This window comes from Pongo pygmaeus, chromosome 1 (assembly GCF_028885625.2).
Source record: "Pongo pygmaeus isolate AG05252 chromosome 1, NHGRI_mPonPyg2-v2.0_pri, whole genome shotgun sequence".
NCBI classification, from domain to species: domain Eukaryota; kingdom Metazoa; phylum Chordata; class Mammalia; order Primates; family Hominidae; genus Pongo; species Pongo pygmaeus.
Window position 1 is genome coordinate 167,565,676 of NC_072373.2, and position 21,502 is coordinate 167,587,177.

A 21,502-nucleotide genomic window follows, 5' to 3' on the forward strand; every position below is an offset into this window, starting at 1 on the left:
ATCTCCTCTCTTAGCCCTACCCAAAGTGGAATTTAACCCAAGATACTTAGATTATTTACTTACTTATTTATTTATGAGACAGAAATGTGTTCTGTTGCCCAGGCTGGAGTGCAGTGGTGCAAATATGGCTCACTGCAGCGTTGATCTCCTGGGCTCAAGTCATCCTCCTGCCCCAGCCTCCTAAGTAGCTGGGACCACAGGCACACACCACCATACTTGGCCAATTTTTAAAAAAATTTTACTTACTTATTAAATTTTTTCCTTAAGTTATTGGGGTACAGGTGGTATTTGGTTACATGAATATGTTCTTTAGTGGTGATTTGTGAGATTTCAGTGCACCCCATCACCCAAGCAGTACACACTGCACCATATTTGTAGTCTTTTATCCCTCACCCCCTTCACACTCTTCCCCTCAAGTCCCCAAAGTCCATTGTATCATTCTTATTATGGCTTTGTGTCCCCATAGCTTAACTCCCACGTATCAGTGAGAACTTATGATGTTTGGTTTTCCATTCTTGAGTTATTTAACTTAGAATAGTAGCCTCCAGTCTATCCCGATCACTGTAAATGCTGTCAATTCATTTTGTTTTATGGCTGAGTAGTATTCCATCATATATATATCATATGATATATATGATATATATATCAAAAGAAGATATACAAATGGCCAACAAACATATGAAAAAATGCTCACCATCACTAATGATCAGGGAAATCCAAATCAAAACCACAATGCAGTACTGCCTCCCTCTTGCAAGAATGTCCATAATCAAAAAAATTAAAAAATAGTAGATGTTGGCATGGATGCTGTGAACAGGGAACACTTCTACACTGCTTGTAGGAATGTAAACTAGTACAGCCACTATAGAAAACAGTGTATATATGATATATCATATGATATATCATATGGTATATACGATATATATATCATATGGTATATACGATATATATATCATATGGTATATACGATATATATATCATATGGTATATACGATATATATATCATATGGTATATACGATATATATATCATATGGTATATACGATATATATATCATATGGTATATACGATATATATATCATATGGTATATACGATATATATCATATGGTATATACGATATATATATCATATGATATATATAATCATATATCATGATATATATATATGATATATGATATATAATCATATATATGATATATGATATATATACACCACAGTTTCTTTATCTACTCATTGATTGATGGACAATTAACTTGGTTCCATGATTTTGCAACTTGTGAATAGTGCTGCTATAAACATGTGTGTGCAAATATCTTTTTCGAATAATGACTTATTTTCCTCTGGGTAGATACCCAGTAATAGGATTGCCGGATCAAATGGTAGTTCTACTTTTAGTTCTTTAAGGAATTTCCACACTGTTTTCTATAGTGGCTATACTAGTTTACATTCCTACAAGCAGTGTAGAAGTGTTCCCTGTTCACAGCATCCATGCCAACATCTACTATTTTTTAATTTTTTTGATTATGGACATTCTTGCAAGAGGGAGGCAGTACTGCATTATGGTTTTGATTTGGATTTCCCTGATCATTAGTGATGGTGAGCATTTTTTCATACGTTTGTTGGCCATTTGTATATCTCCTTTTGAGAACTGTCTATTCAAGTCCTTAGTCCACTTTTTGATGGGATTGTTTTTTTCTTACTGATTTGTTTGAGTTCATTGTAGATTCTGGATATTAGTCCTTTGTCAGGTATAGATTGTGAAGATTTTCTCCCACTCTGTGGGTTGTCTGTTTATTCTGCTGACTGTTCCTTTTGCCATGCAAAAGCTCTTTGGATTAATTAGGTCCCAACTATTTATCTTTGTTTTTATTGCGTTTGCTTTTGGGTTCTTGGTCATGAAATCCTTGCCTAAGCCAATATCCAGAAGGGTTTTTCCAATGGTATCTTGTAGAATTTTTATAGTTTCATGCCTTAGGTTTAAGTCCTTAATCCATCTTGAGTTGATTTTTGTATAAGTGAGAGATGAGGATCTAGTTTCATTCTCCTACATGTGGCTAGCCAATTATCCCAGCACCATTTGTTGAAAACGGTGTTCTTTCCCCACTTTATGATTTTGTTTGCTTTGTTGAATATCAGTTGGCTGTAAGTATTTGGGTTTATTTCTGGGTTCTCTATTCTGTTCCATTGGTGTATGTGCTTATTTTTATACCAGTACCATGCTGTTTTGGTGACAATGGCCTTATATTATAGTTTGAAATCAGGTAGTGTGATGCCTCCAGATGTGCTCCTTTTGCTTAGTCTTGCTATGGCTATGGGGGCTCTTTTTTGGTTCCATATGAATTTTAGAATTTTTTTTTCTAACTCTGTGAAGAATGATGTTGGTATTTTGATGGGGATTGTGTTGAATTTGTAGATTGCATTTGGCAGTATGGTCATTTTGATAATACTGATTCTACCCATCCATGAGCATGGGATGTGTTTCCATTTGTTTGTGTTGTCTATTATTTATTTCAGCAGTGTTTTGTAGTTTTCCTTGTAAAGGTCTTTTGACTCCTTTATTAGGTATATTCCTAAGTTGTTTTTTTGTTTTTGTTTTTTGTTTTTTTGCAGCTATTGTAAAAGGGGTTGATTTCTTGATTTGATTCTCAGCTTGGTTGCTGTTGGTGTATAGAAGAGCTCCTGATTTGTGTACATTAATCTTGTATCTGGAAACTTTGCTGAATTATTGTATCAGTTCTAGGAGCTTTCCGGAGGAGTCCTTAGGGTTCTCAAGGTAAACCATCAGATCATCAGCAAACAGTGACAGTTTGACTTCCTTTTCACCGATTTGGGTGCCCTTTATTCTTTCTCTTGTCTGACTGCTCTGGCTAGGACTTCCAGTACTATGTTGAAGAGGAGTGGTGAGAATGGGCATCCTTGTCTTGTTCCCGTTCTCAAAGGGAATGTTTTCAACTTTGCCCATTCATTATTATGTTGGCTGTGGGTTTGTTATAGATGGCTTTTATTACATTAAGTTATGTCCCTTGTATGCCAATTTTGCTGAGAGTTTTAATTATAAAGTGATGCTGGATTTTGTTGAATGCCTTTTCTGTGTCTATTGAGATGATCATGTGATTTTTGTTTTTAATTCTGTTTATGTGGTGTATCACACTTACTGACTCATGTATGTTAAATCATCCCTGCATCCCTGGTATGAAACCCACTTGATCATGGTGGATTATCTTTTTGATATACTGTTGGATTCGGTTAGCTAGAATTTTGTTAAGGATTTTAGCTTCTATGTTCATTAAGGAAATTGGTCTGTAATTTTCTTTTTTGGTTGTATCCTTTCCTGGTTTTGGTATTAGGGTGATGCTGGCTTCATAGAATGAATTAGGAAGACTTCCTTCTTTCTCTGTCTTGTGGAATAATGTCAAAAGGATTGGTATCAATTTTTCTTTGAATGTCTGGTAGAATTCTGCTGTGAAACCATCTGGTCCTGGACTTTTGTTGTTGGTAATTTTTTAATTACCATTTCAATCTCGCTGCTTGTTATTGGTCTGTTCAGAGTATCTAATTCTTCCTGATTTAAGCTAGGAGGGTTATCTTTTTCCAGTAATTTATCCATCTCTTCCAGGTTTTCTACTGTATGTGCGTAAAGGTGTTCATAGAAGTTTTGAATGATCTTTTGTATTTCAGCGGTGTCAGTTGTAATATCTCCTGTTTTGTTTCTTAGTGAGGTTATTTGGATTTTCTCTCTTCTTTTCTTAGTTAATGTTGCTAATGGTCTATCAATTTTATTTGTCTTTTCAAAGAACCAACTTTCTGTTTCATTTATCTTTTGGTTTTTGTTATTGTTGTTTCAATTTCATTTAGTTCTGCTCCGATCTTGGCTATTTCCTTTTTTCTGCTGGGTTTGGGTTTGGTTCATTCTTGTTTCTCTTGTTCCTTGAGGTGTGACCTTAGATTGTCTGTTTGTGCTCTTTCAGATTTTTTGATGTAGGCATTTAGGGCTATGAACTTTCCTCTTAACACCACCTTAGCTGGATCCCAGAGGTTTTGATAGGTTGTATCATTATTGTTATTTAGTTTGAAGAATTTTTTAATTTTCATCTTAATTTCATTTTTGACCCAATGCTCATCCAGGAGCAGGTTATTTAATTTCCATGTATTTGCATGGTATAGAAGATTCCTTTTGGAGTTGATCTCCAGTTTTATTCCACTGTGGTCTGAGAGAGTGCTTGATATAATTTCAATTTTCTTAAATGTATTGAGGCCTATCATGTGGTCTATCTTTGAGAAAGTTCTATGTGCTGTTGAATAGAATGTGTATTCTGTGGTTGTTGGATGAAATGTTCTGTATGTGTCTGTTAAGTCCATTGTTCCAAGGTATAGTTTAAATCCATTGTTTCTTTGTCGACTTTATGTCTTGATGACCTGTCTAGTGCTGTCAGTGGAGTACTGAAGTCCCCTGCTATTATTGAGTTGCTGTCTATCTCATTTCTTAGGTCTATTAGTAATTGTTTTATAATTTTGGGAGCGCCAGTGTTAGGTGCATATATGTTTAGGATTGTGATATTTTCCTGTTGGACAAGTCCTTTTACCATTATATAATGTCCTTCTTTATCTCTTTTAACTGTAGTTGCTTTAAAGTTTGTTTTGTCTGATGAATGAATACCTACCTCTGCTCACTTTTGGTATCCATTTGCACGAAATGCCTTTTTCCACCCCTTTACTTTATGTGAGTCCTTATGTGTTAGGTGAGTCTCCTGAAGGCAGCAGATAGTTGGTTGGTGAGTTCTTTTCCATTCTGTAGTTCTGCATCTTTTAAGTGGAGCATTTAGGCCATTTACAGTCAATCTTAGCATTGAAATGTGAGGTACCATTGCATTCATCATGCTCTTTGTTGCCTGTGTACTTTGGTTTTCTTTGTTTTTTGTTTTTGCTTTTTAACTTGTATTTTTGTTTTATAGGTCCTGTGTGATTTATGCTTTAAAGAGGTTCCATTTTGATGTGTTTCCAGGATTTGTTTCAAAATTTAGAGCTCCTTTGAGCAGTTCTTGTAGTAGTGGCTTGGTAATGGTGAACTCTCTCAGCATTTGTTTGTCTGAAAATGACGGTATCTTTCCTTCATATATGATGCTTAGTTTCACTGGATACAAAATTTGTGGCTGATAATTGTTTTGTTTGAGGAGGCTGAAGATAGGGCGGAAACTTCTCCCACGAACAGACCTTCAGCTTTTCCAGTGGGGGTGTGTGTTCAGGAGAGGATGGTCTCCCTTTCCCACTTCTGCAGTTGAGGCAGTCACAGTATTTGGGGTGTCTCCCAGGTCCTGCAGCAGCAATCTGCTTCTTTTAGAGGGTCTGTGGTTCCTCTCAGGATTGCTGGTTTGTTCTTGCAGTCAATCTGGAGCTAAAATTCATAGTGCAAGCCTCTGCATGCTGCTCGGTCTGGAGCTACAATCTAGTCCTGCCTCCCATCCGCCATGATCCCACAGTCTCCTTTGCCAATTTTTTAAAAATAATTTTGTAGAGATTAGGTCTTGCCATCTTGCCCAGGCTGATTACTTAGATTGTTTAACATCAGGTAGCTCTAGGTTGACATTTAAGCTAGGCTTGGTAGAATACTCATTCCTTCTTAAAATATACTTTTTGCTTCCACTGTGATTCTGAACTCCATGTTCATTCTTGATTTTTATTCATTTGGTCCCAGACCCTATGCTGGACTCTGGGAATATAGCTGCAAGTATGACAGGAAGCCCAGCCTCCAGGGAGTGTATATTCTAAAAAAGGAAGGCAGATTCTAAGCAAATAATTACAAATGCAAGGTATCACATTGTAACATCTTTTGTATTACAAAAGGTAATTATGGGACTGTATAGCAGGAGAGGATAACCTAAATTGTGAAATTAGGGAAACTGTCCTTGAGAAAGCAATATTTTAATCAAAGGAAAGATAGAAGTTAGCTCCATAAAGAGAAAAAGAAACAGAATACAAAGTAAAGAAGGCCGGGTGCAGTGGCTCATGCCTGTATCCCAGCACTTGGGAGGCTGAGACAGGCAGATCACCTGAGGTCAGGAGTTTGAGATCAGCCTGGCCAACATGGTAAAACCCCATCTCTGCTAAAAACAAACACAAAAATTAGCTGGGTGTGGTGGCAGGCACCTGTAATCCCAGCTACTTGGGAGGCTGAGGCAGGAGAACTGCTTGAACCTGGGTGGCAGAGGTTGCAGTGAGCTGAGATTGTGCCATTGCACTTCAGCCTGGGTGACAAGAGTGAAACTCCATCTCAAAAAAAGAAAAAAGAAAAAAAAGAGAATACAAAGTAAAGAAATAGCAAAGTGAGAGTCTAAAGTGGCAGGCGAACGCCAGGTTTAGGAAAGGTCCTAGAAACTCTTGCCAGCCATCTTGTCACCATGAAGGGAGTCAGATGACAGGCTCCCTTATAGGCTAGGGTATTTTCAGACTTTACCTTAAGGGCACAGGCAAGTCTTTGTAATGTTTAAAACTGAGAATAAGATTTGATCGAGTGTTTATTGAATGCCGTGCCTTATTCTAACTGCTTACTTACCGATGTGACAAGTACTGTTCTAAATGCTTTACAGGTGCCATTATCTTCATGATATTATAAGGTATTTCTCTGGACTCTCCATCATAGTCTAGCAATTTGCTATCTGCCTCTCTTGGAAGTGGAAGTGACATGATCAGTTTTGAATTCAGAATGGAAAATGATTTGAAAGACAGTATAGTTAGGATGCTTTTGGTTATAAATTATTAAAAAACCTAACTGAAAGTGGCTTCAACAATTGAGTTTCTTGGGTTATATAACTATAAGCTCAGAGATAGAAGGAACAATGTCATCATGTCTTTCCATTTCTCTTGTTTGACTTTCTCTTGACTTCAAACTATACTACAAGGCTACAGTAACCAAAACAACATGGTACTGGTACCAAAACAAAGATGTAGATCAATGGAACAGAAGATGTCTACTTCATCTTAAGGTTGGCTACCCTCTTGATCCCAAGATGGGTGCAGCAGCTTTCCATATTTCTTTGTTCATGACTCTCTCAGAGGGAGAAACTTCCTCCCAGAAGCCCCCAACAAACATTTTTTGGGGTCTCATTGGCCTAAAATAATAAGGATGGTGAAGGGAATAGATAAATTCACTAAGTGAGTTAGTGAATTTACTAATTCAGTAGGAAATCAATAGGAATTCACTAAGTAGCCAAGCTAACCAGAATCCACTCTTGGAACTGAGGATGAGGTTAAATCTCACCAAAATTAGATGGTTGAGAATGGGAAAGTGGTGTTTTTCCAGAGGAAATTTTGAGTACTGCTACCAAGAGAAGCAGAAATAGATGCTGGGCAGCAAACACATGCATCCATTTTAGGGAGCAAGACTTGAGTCAGGGAGCCAGTTAGAATTCTTTTGCAGTAATACAAATGAAAAGATGAGAATGGTCTGGACAAGGAGAGGTCAGTGAAGGCTGAAAGAAGTGGACAAATTCATGTGATGCTTAAGAGGTGGAATGGACATGACTTGATAACTGCCTGAGAAGTATTAAAAAATGAGAGGAATTGTTAAAAATGGCTTCAGGATTAAAGTTTTCTCTTGCCCAAGCTGTGACAGAGTTAGCCTAAATGTTTAAATAATTTATTGGTCCTGAGTCCCTGAATAAGAAAATCTTACCATAAACAAGTAAAAACAAACAAGCAAACAAAAACCAAAGGGAAAAAATAAGGAAAAGTTTACCATAGGTTTCTTTTTGGGTTGTTTGTTTGCTTGTTTGTTTGTTTTTGAGACAGAGTCTCGCTCTGTCACCCAGGCTGGAGTGCAGTGGCACAATCTTGGCTCACTGCAACCTCCGCCTCCCGGGTTCAAGCGATTCTCCTGTCTCAGCCTCCCAAGTAGCTGGGACTACAGGCGACCGCCACCATGCCTGGCTAATTTTTTTTAGTAGAGACAGGGTTTCATCATATTGGTCAGGCTGGTCTCGAACTCCTGACCTCAGGTGACCTGCCTGCCTCAGCTTCCCAAAGTGCTGAGCCACCGTGCCCAGCTCTTTTTAGGGTTTTCTAAACTAAATGTATAAATGGTTCCTCTGGCTGGGCGTGGTGGCTCACACCTGTAATCCCAGCACTTTGGGAGGCCGAGGCGGGCAGATCACGAGGTCAGGAGATTGACACCATCCTGGCTAACATGGTGAAACCCCGTCTCTACTAAAAATACAAAAAATTAGCCAGGCGTGGTGGCGGGCACCTGTAGTCCCAGCTACTCGAGAGGCTGAGGCAGGAGAATGGCGTGAACACAGGAGGCGGAGCTTGCAGTAAGCGGAGATCCTGCCACTGCACTCCAGCCTGGGTGACACAGCGAGACTCCGTCTCAAAAAAAAAAAAAAAAAAAAAGGTTCCTTTACCCGTTAGAGTTCACTCTTGTTCTTTGGCCCTCACATGTTTAATTCCATAATTTACTGCTTATCTGTACCACATTCATTCAAATATTAAGGTTATTTCTATCTTAGTGTATTTATATATTAATACTACAATAGGCAAATATCTGACCCTTAATACAAACTATTGGTCAATGTGTTGAAGTTAGAAATTACTTCAAAGTAGCTTCTTTTCCGAAAAAACACCAAATGGCGGATGACGCCGGTGCAGCGGGGGGGCCCGGAGGCCCTGGTGGCCCTGGGATGGGGAACCGCGGTGGCTTCCGTGGAGGTTTCGGCAGTGGCATCCGGGGCCGGGGTCGCGGCCGGGGACGGGGCCGGGGCCGAGGCCGCGGAGCTCGCGGAGGCAAGGCCGAGGATAAGGAGTGGATGCCCGTCACCAAGTTGGGCCGCTTGGTCAAGGACATGAAGATCAAGTCTCTGGAGGAGATCTATCTCTTCTCCCTGCCCATTAAGGAATCAGAGATCATTGACTTCTTCCTGGGGGCCTCTCTCAAGGATGAGGTTTTGAAGATTATGCCAGTGCAGAAGCAGACCCGTGCCGGCCAGCGCACCAGGTTCAAGGCGTTTGTTGCTATCGGGGACTACAATGGCCACGTCGGTCTGGGTGTTAAGTGCTCCAAGGAGGTGGCCACCGCCATCCGTGGGGCCATCATCCTGGCCAAGCTCTCCATTGTCCCCGTGCGCAGAGGCTACTGGGGGAACAAGATCGGCAAGCCCCACACCGTCCCTTGCAAGGTGACAGGCCGCTGCGGCTCTGTGCTGGTGCGCCTCATCCCTGCACCCAGGGGCACTGGCATCGTCTCCGCACCTGTGCCTAAGAAGCTGCTCATGATGGCTGGTATCGACGACTGCTACACCTCAGCCCGGGGCTGCACTGCCACCCTGGGTAACTTCGCCAAGGCCACCTTTGATGCCATTTCTAAGACCTACAGCTACCTGACCCCTGACCTCTGGAAGGAGACTGTATTTACCAAGTCTCCCTATCAGGAAGTCACTGACCACCTCGTCAAGACCCACACCAGCAGCGGACTCAGGCTCCAGCTGTGGCTACAACATAGGATTTTTATACAAGAAAAAATAAAGTGAATTAAGTGTGAAAAAAAAAAAAAAAAAAAAAAAGAAATTACTTCAAAGTAGTTTTTGTTTTTTTTAAGTGTCACAAATTAGTATACCCAGAATTGAAGACACAAATGGGAATGGCTGCTCAGCTGATGATTCCCCTGTGGCTTTTTCTGCTAAGAGATTCCAGATCCCTGGTCACAAAAATAGGCAGGATCCAGCCTGGGTCAATTTAAGTTACTCACTTCTCTAGGTGCAATGATATGTCCAAGGGGTGGGCTTATGATTCCTTTCTAGAAAGTTTTTAAACTGAAGCTGAGGAAAAGAAATTCCCTCTCTCCTAAAATGACTAAGCTTGAAAATGACTAAGCTTGAAAGAATTCAATTCCAAGTTGCTTTGGCTGTGTACTCTTCACTAATTCAGCTCATCTTAGACGTTTTGATTAACATCAGCGTGCAGAAAGATGCAGAGACACAGACATGTAAAGGGGGAGAGAGGGTGAGAGAGAGAGAAAGAAAGAAAGCAAAAGAGAGAGAGAGAGAGAGAGACAGAAACCATGAAATCTGGTAGCATTTGTATTCCTGGATCCAGATGTCCCTGGAGCCAGCTCTACTTCTGACCTTTCTGTAGTTTGATCACATGCTCCACAAAAGCAGGGATCCCAAGGGCCTAGCACATAACAGGCCATCCAGAAATAATTGTTGAGATAGAGACTTCACTTTGGGCCATGATGGAGTGACATGGGCCAGATTTACTCTCCCATCTGAAACAATTTTTAAAAATAGACCAAATATATGACACAATGGTTTTCAGACATTGGATATCAGGAGGTGGAGGACAATGATCCCTAGAGAGAGAGCGAGTGATCACCCCACTTTCCTGCCTAGAGAGATTCCATATTATATTGCAAAGAGGAGGAGTCCAAGTGGAGCCTCATAGTCTGTGAGTTGGGGAAATGGACCTGGGAGGAGACTGCTGCATAGGAGAGCTCCAGAGATCTGTAGAGGGTGTGCCTTCATTGTTTAGCTGAGTATTGATCAGTGTGTGTGTATGAGGAATGATCTGAGGTGAAAGCTCTAAAAAAGCCTCCAACATTCATTATAGTTTATTTTGGCCAGACCTGTGCTCTGATTTGGGAAGTAAATGTATCCATAGTTTCAAATGAATAAAAACTCTAATAGTTAAAAAAAAAAAATCATTGAATAAATGCGAGTCAATCAAGTCTTTTTTCCTTAAGCCAGTTCCAGTTGGGTTTCTGTCATTTGCAACCAAAGAATCTTAATCAATATACCCTACAATTCCACTTCTCAGAGTTTATCTTCAGGGGCTAATGAAGGATTCCAGAGACTTTAGTTATAAGAATATTTATCATTTTAATTATAAGTATTTTAATTATAAAACTCGAAAATCAGAAACAAACCAGAAAATTTTTGTGCAAATTATGATAAATTTGTCTACTAAAATACTTAACTAACATGACATTTTAGTGGCTTTTATTCTTTTTTCTTTTAACTTATCTGTATTTTCTGTTATACTACCAGAAATTTTTTTCAACTTTTTATAAAAATGCCTGTCTCCTTAGTTGACCTCTGAGTTTCTAGGTTCTTTCCTTTTTCTTTTCCTTTTTTTTTTTTTTTTTGAGACAGAGTTTTGCTCCTGTTGCCCAGGCTGAAGTGCAATGGCGCAATATAGGCTCACCACAACCTCCACCTCATGGGTTCATGTGATTCTCCTGCCTCAGCCTCCCAAGTAGCTGGGATTACAGGCATCCGCCACCATGCCTGGCTAATTTTTTGTATTTTTAGTAAAGATGGGGTTTCTCCATGTTGGTCAGGCTGGTCTCAAACTCCCGACCTCAGGTGATCCGCCTGCCTCGACCTCCCAAAGTGCTGGGAGCCACTGCTCCTGGCCAGTTCTTTCATTTTTTGAGTTTCTGTTTCTGATCTAAAGTTTACCACTGGTTTCCAATTTGTTTGTGAAGCACAGAATATTGACACGCTTTTAGTTGCTTGCATAATTCATTCCTTTCCTATTAAGATTATAGACTCTTCCTATTTCCCCAGATCCTTTTAAAGGTCTCTAATCTTTGCAGTTTTGTTACGTAACTGTTCATACTGCACACATACAGGCCCAATAACAATCACTGAGTAGATGGTTAATCTTTCACTAATAGCCTAAGAAAGAAATGCTGTATTGTCAAAGGCATGTGTCAATAAATTGGGGCCAGAGATTTTAAACTTTTATCAAAACACATTGAAGCAGCTCAGTTATTAAGCTCCGAGATGTTTCCCATGTCTGGCTGACCTAATGCTTTGGCAAATACTGAAAGTGACCTATGTCCCTAGGGGGACACATGTTACGTGTAACAATTCAATGTCCCAGATTTTCCAAAAAAGACCTGATTTCTTTCTTTCTTTGTTTTTCCATAACAAAGGTCATTCTTTTATTGGATTTTGACTTTCATATCTCTGGAAGGCTTTTCCTGAAAATGAATTCATGTATTTAAATAAAAGATCTCTAAACAAATTAATGCAGGAACAGAAAACCAAATACTGCATATTCTCACTTACAAGTGGGAGCTAAACATTAAGTACACATGGACACAAAGAAGGGAACAACAGACACTGGGGCCTACCTGAGGGTGGAGATAAGAGGAGGGTAAGGATTAAAAAACTACATATCACATATTATGCTGATCATCTCAGTAACAAAATCATCTGTAAAACAAACCCCCATGACACACAATTTACTCATGAAACAAACCTGCACAGGTACCCCCCTGGGCCCAAACTAAAAGTTGGAAAGCAAATAAGTAAATAACATATTTTGCTAGATTACAAATCTCTCTCTTTTTTTTTTTTTTTTTTTGAGACAGGGTCTCGTTCTGTCACCCAGGCTGGAGTGCAGTGGCGTGATCTTGGCTCACTGCAATCTCTCCCTCCCAGGTTCAAGAGATTCTCATGCCTCAGCCTCCCAAGTAGCTAGGATTACAGGCATGCACCACCATGCCCAGCTAATTTTTTTGCATTTTTAGTAGAGATGGGGTTTCACCATGTTGGCCAAGCTGGTCTCTCACTCCTGATCTCAAGCAATCCACCTGCCTCGTCCTCCCAAAGTGTTGGGATTACAGGCATGAGCCACTGCACCTGGCCTCAATTTTTTATTTAGAAAAGATGATTACCAAAGCATCAGGGTTGGAACAATTCATCTTTAGGTAGGATAATGTGATATTACAGTAGGATCAAAAAGAGATATGAGTGTTGTGGATAATAAAAATCAAATTAGGGCCAGGTGCAGTGGCTCATGCCTATAATCCCAGCACTTTGGGAGGCCGAGGCAGGAGAATCACTTGTACCTGGGAGTTGGAGGTTGCAGTGAGCTGAGATCATGCCACTGCACCCCAGCCTGTTTCAAATATGAATAAATACTTCAATAAATAAATGGAGAAAAGTTAAGCTGTTCTGGTTGAAGAGAATATGAAAAGCAGAAGCCCTTTATCCAAATTTGGTGGGTTACTCTTGCTTTTTTTCTGTTTATTAGAGGAAACTAGAACAAGGAAAAAAGAGTAAACATCACTAAAAATTCCACTAGAGAACTGCTAATGAAATATAATTTTTCAGACTCTAAAGAATGTCTTCTAACAAATTTGATTAGCAGAATGAAATCTTTTTCCCATCTTTCCATGGGGCTGGGAGAGTGAGATTCTGGGCCAAGAGTAAAGTGAAGAAAGAAAATGTTGTCATCAAATTCAGGAGGCAATGAAATGCATGGCCAGAAAGAGGAGACAAAGGCCAGAAGCTACTGGAAAATGAATTTGATTGAACAGCCAGACTAAAGCAAACTCTGAGAGTGCTGGGTAATAGCTAAAACAGCAGGGCTGGAGGTCCTTTTGCTCGCTTTTTTATTGCCCAGCAACGGTAAGCTGTTGGTTCAATGGGAGTTGTTTAAACAGTCAGGGTTATCAAGAAAATAAAGCTTGGAATGTGGCCATTTTGTTAAACTTATGAGGCTGCAGGTGTGAATTTTTGGTTAAAGGTTTTGACTGCTGTAAAAATGTTACTTTGAATATAATTTGAGTGGTAAGGGCAAAAGAAAGATAATCCTCCTATACATTTTTTCATTTAATTGGGATGATTTTTCAAGTTTCTGCAAATATGGTAATCGCAAACTTAAAGCACTGAGCATTTATTGATGAACAATATTCCCATTGAAAGAAATATAAGTGAGCAAAGTTGCAATACATTATTTAAATTTTTTTTTTCCTAGGAAAAGAGTATGAGGGTATTTGATACCCCCTGATTTCTCCTAATTTCTTATGTCTCTAAGGCAAAAAAAGGGAATATGACTTGCAAGAAATATTCTCAGGCCTGAGTAAATAGAGATTTTTCCACACCTGTTATTTTAAAACATTACTATTAGGCCGGGAGCGGTGGCTCACGCCTGTAATCCCGGCACTCTGGGAGGCTGAGGCAGGGGATCACTTGAGGTCAGGAGTTCGAGACCAGACTGACCAACATGGTGAAACCCCGTCTCTACTAAAAATGCAAAAATTAGCCAGGCGTGGTGGCAGGCGCCTGTAATCCCAGCTACTCAGGAGGCTGAGGCAGGAGAATCAGTTGAACCTGGGAGGCAGAGGTTGCAGTGAGCAGAGATGGCACCACTGCACTCTAGCCTGGGTGACAAAGTTAGACTCCCTCTCAAAAAACAAACAAAAAATTGCTATTATTTGGCCTATTTTCCCCTCTCTTTACCAATAAAGAGATTATTAAAATATTAAAACCACCAGGCATGGTGGTTCATGCTTGTAATCCCAGCACTTGGGGAGGTCAAGGCAGCTGGATAGCTTGAGCCCAGGAGTTTGAGACCAGCCTGGGTAACAAAGTGAGACCCCGTTGCTAAAAAAAATTTAAAAAAGTAGCTGGTCATGGTGGCAAGTACTTGTGGTCCCAGCTACTCAGAAGGCTGAGGTGGGAGGATCCCTTGAGCCTAGGAGGCAGAAGCTGCAGGGAGCCAAGATACCACTGCATTCCAACGTGGGTGACAGAACAAGATTCTGTCTCAAAAACAAATAAATAAGGCTGGGTGTGGTGGCTCATGCCTGTAATCCCAGCACTTTGGGAGGCTGAGGCGGGTGGATCACCTGAGGTCAGGAGTTCAAGACCAGCCTGGCCAACATGATGAAACCTTGTCTCTATTAAAAATACGAAAAAATTAGCCAGGCATGGTTGCATGCCCCTGTAATCACAGCTTCTCTGGAGGCTGAGGCATGAGAATTTCTTGAACCCGGGAGGTGGAGGTTGCAGTGAGCCGGAGGTTGCAGTGATCCAAAGGTTGCAGTGAGCCGAGATCGCGCCATGGCACTCCAGCCTAGGCGACCAAGAGCAAAACTCCGTCTCAAAAATAAATAAAATAAAATAATGCAAACTCAGATATTATTTTGATAGTCAAAAACATTTGTCTCAAAACTTTCAACCTATGCATGTCAAGGTTCAAAACCTTTCTGAAACAATTGATTATTGTTCTATATCCTTCACTAACCCCTTCCACACCACATCCATCTGGGCTGCACTTTCAATGCCCCTCCTACGCGTTCTTAGCATATCATTCCAACCTACCACCTTTGCATTAAAATGATCTGCTTATCAGCTTCTCTTTGGCTAAACTGTAAGCTTCTGTATGGAAAGCCTCCACAAACCCCAGATGAGACTGAATTCCCCTATTACAATTGTCCACAATTCCCCATAGTTTGGCTTTATAATACTTATGCATGTGATTATATTTGTAACAGGAATGGCAATTAATGCTCTCTAATCTTACATACCCATTAAGGCTGAGGCTTTCTTTCACACACCATCAGTTTGCAATGTTTCATGCAAGAAGACAATGGAGCAATATCTTCAGTATTCCAAGGAAAATGGTTTCAACCTAGAATTCTAAATTTAGCCAAGCTTTAATTCAAGTGTAGAAGAAAGACATTTACAGATGTCTGTGTTCTTAAAATTATACCCAACATGTACTCTTTCTCGGGAATTACTGGAGAATGGAAGCACAAAGCAAGAAGGCCAAACATAAAAGAAAGAGGATCCAGAAAATAGGGACTCCAACAGAAGCAGGAGAACTGACTCCTCAGGAGGAGCATGCAGGAGATCCCAGAGTGACACCTACAAAACATTTCTAGAGAGCAATCTGTTCACGTTGGGGGCAGGGTTAACAGAGACCTCCAAGAAGGATGTTGTCACAAAATGAATGAAAATAAAAAACAACCAATGTATTTCAACATTATGAAAGGAAATTTATAATTCTCGAGGAATGTTTGAGGATGAATTAGTTATAGGTACATAGAAAAGTAAGCAAACAATAAAGGCAATTATTAATTCCGGGAAAACCAAAACATATTGTACAAGAGAGGAAATGTAGTCATTGTACAATGTATGGTCATGTTGAATTAACCAAAAGTTATGCAATGATGTAATTATATAGGGAGAAATGGAGGAGGAAAAGAATGTATGTGAAGGTGTTTATGATGGGGTGTGGTGTGGGGAGCATTATAAGAGAGCTTAATCTTCATCTTCCATAGCAGGAAGCCAAAATATACGAAACTGAACAATCTCCAAATAGCAGTAATACAAGAATGTTATTTAGGAAGACAGAGGCAAGTATCAGAAGAAACAACTAATAAAATCTTTTAAATGTTGCCTTTGAGTACTAGGGATTGGGGGTAGAAAAGGAGAAATAGTGTACTGCTTTTTTCATTATAAGCTTTATAGAATTATGTAACTTTAAAAACTCTGTACAAATATAAACTATTGTTTTAAATAAAAGAGCAAGAAACATTCAACATTTTTTTTCAAGCAGTCTTTTGAAAATAAAAGGAATGCTGTGAGGAAACTGAGGGGTGTGAAAGAAAGCCTCAGCCTTTATGGGTATGTAAGACTAGACAGCGTTAATTGCTATTCCTGTTACAAATATAATCACATGCATAAGTATTATAAAGCCAAACTATAGGGAATTGTGGACAATCATAATAGAGAAATTCAGTCTCATCTGGGGTTTGTGGAGGCTTTCCATACAGAAGCTTACAGTTTAGCCAAAGAGAAGCCGATAAGCAGATCATTTTAACACAAAGGTGGTAGGTAGGAATGACAAGCTAAGAATGTGTAGGAGGGGCATTAAGCCCAGCTCGGATGGATGTGGTGTGGAAGGGGTTAGTGAAGGATATAGAACAATAATCAATTGTTTCAGAAAGGTTTTGAACCTTGGCATGCATAGGTTGAAAGTTTAGAGGCAGGCTGGGCACGGTGGCTCACACCTGTAATCCCAGCACTTTGAGAGCCCAAGGCGGGCAGATCACAAGGTTAGGAGATGGAGGCCGTCCTGGCTAACACGGTGAAACCCCATCTCTACTAAAAATATAAAAAATTATCTGGGCGTGATGGCATGCGCCTGTGATCCCAGCTACTGGGGAGGCTGAGGCAGGAGAATTGCTTGAACCTGGGAGGCAGAGGTTGCAGTGAGCCGAGATCGTGCCACTGCACTCCAGCCTAGATGACAGAGCGAGACTCTGTCTCAAAAAAAAAAAAAGTTTAGAGGCAAATGTTTTTTGACAGTCAGAATAATACCTGGTTTTGTTTTATTTAATTTATTTCTTTATAAATAAATATATGGAACACCATTATATTTCTGTGATACAGATACGATAGAGGTAAAGAACTTCAAGAAGATAGATAATAGTAGGATTCATTAAAATAATTAGGAAGTGATAAGTTTTGAGTATTGTCTTTGTTTTTAATATAATGTATTTCATTATGTTATAATGAACATTCTAAGTTTATTTAATTTTTAATAATGGTTAACCACTGTCTGATAAAATTCCTGAATATAAACCATCTATTCTTATGAGCCAGTGTGAGCTGGCTCCAGCACTGTTGGAAATGTTATAATATCTTGAAATATTAATATTTGTGCTTTTTCTCTTCTGTACTTTTAAGGTAGGAGGCGGGACTTGATTCTAGGGGTGGGACTTGGATACTGGACTAGACTGAGGACTAGCTAAGACACTTTTTCACACTTTCTCCCTGGTGTTGCCAAGGAGAAAGCAGTTTTCAATCAGACCCACCCGCCAGTGTGCCATGTCAACTTACCGTTGCCATGGCAACACCAAGGTTGTTATCACCCCTTTCCATGGTACCTAACCATTCAAAAGTTACTACCCCTTTTCTGCATAAACTGCCCCTTAATCTGCATACAATTAAAAGTGGGTATAAATATGACTGCAAAACTACCCCGAGCTGCTACTCTAAGCCCTGTTCTGCGGGAGCAGTCACCGAGCTGTAACACTGACTATTCAACAAAGCTGTTTTCTTCTTTCTCTGGATTACCCTTGAACTCTTTTCTGGGCAAGGCCAAGAACCCTCTCTGGCTAAGCTCCACTTTGGTGCTTGCCTGACCTACATCACTTTCTTGCACTTGATCTTTTGCCTGTAACTCAGAGGTATCTATGCTGCCTTGAGAAGTGTGACTGTTATAGTAGGAATGAAAATGGCAAGAAATAAAGCACCTGATTATGCACGGTAGATTAAAGATGTGCCTTCATCACTGGTTCTTCCTGAAATCCCAGTAATGTGACCTCAAAAAAGGTATAAGCCAAAAATGACCAACAGAAAGGGAGAGGTGACAACACAACAAAATTTGAAGAATGGAAGCAGGGGAATAAGTGAGAACAAATATTCCCATCTAGAGAAAACTCAAATCTAAACTTGAAGTGGAGGAGGGTAATAACAAGCTGATTCATGCTGTGAATCACCCCAAAAGCTCAGGAATGGGGGGAATTAGAAAATAAAATTGGAGAAAATCTCTGAGAAAGTAGAGCCAAAATATAAAAATGAAAATGAAAGCCGGGCGCAGTGGCTCACGCTTGTAATCCCAGTACTTTGGGAGGCCGAGGCAGGTGGATGACCTGAGGTCAGGAGTTTGAGACCAGCCTGGCTAACACGGTGAAACCGTGTCTCTACCAAAAATACAAAAATAAGCCAGAAGTGGTGGCGCGTGCCTGTAATCCCAGCTACTCAGGAGGCTGAGGCATGAGAATAGCTTGAACCTGGGAGGCAGAGGTTGTAGTGAGCCGAGATCGGGCCACTGCACTCCAGTCTGGGTGACAGAATGAGACTTTGTCTCAAAGAAAAAAAAAGAAAAGAAAATGAAAAAGAGAAAATAGAAAAGATAAGAAAAATACTTAGTTCAGCATCTAAATAATAAGAATTTCAGAAAGAAAGAATAGAGAAAACAGAGGCGAGGCGATAATCAAATGCAGGAACATTTTCCACAACTGTATTGACTTTCTAGAGTGAGAGAGCATGCTGTGCTCAGCATAATAGATTTTAAAAGACCCACACCAGAGCAAAAGATGGGAAATGTTATTTACTAGGGACAAAAAAATTTCCTAAACATTTCCAAAAAGAAAAAAAAAGAGGCCACAAACAGAATTAGAAAAGAATGGCCTTGTGCGGTGGCTCACGCCTGTAACGTCAGCACTTTGGGAGGCCGAGTTGAGCGGATCACGAGGTCAGGAGTTCGAGACCAGCCTGGCCAACATGGTGAAACTCCGTCTCTACTAAAAATATAAAAATTAGCTGGGCCTGGTGGCAGGCACCTGTAATCCCAGCTACTCGGGAGGCTGAGGCAGGAGAATCACTTGAACCTGGGAGGCGGAGGTTGCAGTGAACCAAGATCATGCCACTGCCCTCCAGCCTGGGCGACAGAGTGAGACTCTGTTTCAAAAAAAAAAAAAAAAAAAGAAAGAAAGAAAGAAAGAAAGAATATAAAAGAATTGGATTTTCTTTCTTTTTTTTTTCTTTTTGGAGAGCTGGTCGTTGTTAAACATTTATCAGTGCAACACTGTCTATAATCTTCTCTATATTATAAAGTCCACGAGGGCAGTAACTTTTTCTGTTTGATTCTTTAAGACTCACAGTTTTATTACCTAGTAGGCACTCTATAAACATTTACTGAGCGAGTGAATGAAAGCTCAGGAATTTTGCCTTCTTCATTTTTATATCTGATAGCAAGCACAGTCCTGATACAGATGAAGCCCTGAAAAAAAGTTTGCTGACCTGAACTGAACTTGTATCAGAGCCTCCTAATGCTGAAAACAATCCTATGACAATGCAACACACATCCAAGAAAAAGAGTGAGAGGGTTTATTTCTTGAGGCACAATGCTCATTTTCATGGTTGCTTTGTAAGTTAAGTCACTTGTTATAGTAAGCCCAGGGGGAAAGCCAGATCTCCTTCTTCCTAAAACAGTACCCTATTCATTAGATTTTCTATTTGTCAGAGGCACCAACATTTTCTGACACTAATGTTGGACAGGGGAACTTGGTTACTTGCTTTGTGGCTACAAGATTTTTACTTAAGATAAACGACAGTAAACCAGAGTGGGGAAGAATCAGATAAAGAAGAATCAATGTCTACCATTTAATGAGCACACACTACGCTCATTATATAACCCAGATTTAAATCCAGTAGCTTTTTCAACAACTGTATAAAGAAGGAATTATCCTAACATTACAAATGAAGATACCAAGGTTTAGAAAGTTTTGTGAATTTGCCTAAAGCATACAACTGATCATTAGCAATAGTGGGACTCAAAATTTGTCTTAAAACAAACCCCAGTATATTTTGAAATAAAAGGAAATAAAACAATCTATTTTGCTGAGAGATAGGGAGGGATCCTGACTCCTACTTGCTGAACAAATTCCCATTGCACAAAACAAGGAGGTTTACAAAACCTTCTTGGGTCACTGAAATTTTCCAAGAAACTAGATTTGAATTAAACTTGGCAAAGATTACTACATGCCACCAGTGTTAGACAATTGAGAGTTTCTGCAGAACAAAATTCAAGAAAAATGAAACCAAAATTTTGGAAAGCACCTAAAGTGAGAGTCACGTAGGATTCAAAAATCTAAGAAAAGCTTCCTGGCATTTGTGCCGCCCCAGCTGGAGCTGATAGAATTGTTTCTATTCTTTCCTGTATGTTGGAGGAGGAAGTAGTTGGGTTGTCTATCTAGGCTGTTGAGTGGGAGGAATAATACAGCATTATCAGAGAAAATGGCAAAAGAAAAAAAAGGGGGAATTTTTTTTGTTAACTGCTGTAAAAATAAATTTGTATCTCTGTGGTGGAAGAACTTGGATTTGGTTTAGTAGGTAATTTGGAATGTTGTCCAGTGCATTTCAATGGGAAAAAATAAAAGAACCTCAGAAACCTAACAGCCAAGACTATAGTGGTAGATTTTTTTTTTAAAGCTTGTAAGCCAGGCGTGGTGGCTCACGCCTGTAATCCCAGCACTATGGGAGGCTGAGGCAGGTGGATCACTTGAGGTCAGGAGTTCAAGATCAGCCTGGCCAACATGGCAAAACCTGTCTCTACTTATTCCCAGGTATTCAGGAGGCTGAGGCAGGAGAATCACTTGACTCCGGGAGGCGGAGGTTGCAGTGAGCAGAGATTGCACCATTGCACTCCAGCCTGGGCAACAAGAGAGAAACTCCATCTCAAAAACAAAACAAAACAAAACAAAAAACAAGGAAAGAAAAGTCTCCTGTAGCACTTAGAGCTACGAGGAGTCCTGCATTTCTTGAGGAAATGAAATCTTTTACTATAATGAACACTTTGTGATTGAACATGTGTTTTCATTTTGCCGTGGTTGACTGTGTGGCAAATTAAATGACTTCTAGTTGCTATAGAATCATTCCGAAAATAAGAGGGCATTTTTCCTCCCTTTCGCAGGATACAATAGCTTAGTACTTGGTGTTCTGTCTGTTAAGGTCTAGGATTCCTTAGTTAAGAGAATGTTGCCTTTGAAATCTAGGGTCTTGGAGACTTGCTGGACTGACGTTAAGACAGAAGAAGCTGGAGCAGAGAAAGATTTCCAGAGTAGGAAGAAGGGCAGTGGTAGCTCCTCTAGCTGTGGGGATCTGTACTCTGCTTCCACATGGTGGCCTGTAAATAGCAGGAA

At 40.0% G+C, this 21,502-nt stretch overlaps 1 pseudogene; it reads left to right on the plus strand.

Annotated features, from left to right (window-relative positions):
- Positions 1-8,600: 8,600 nt before the first annotated feature.
- Positions 8,601-9,555, plus strand: LOC129034828 (small ribosomal subunit protein uS5-like; annotated as a pseudogene).
- Positions 9,556-21,502: the final 11,947 nt, after the last annotated feature.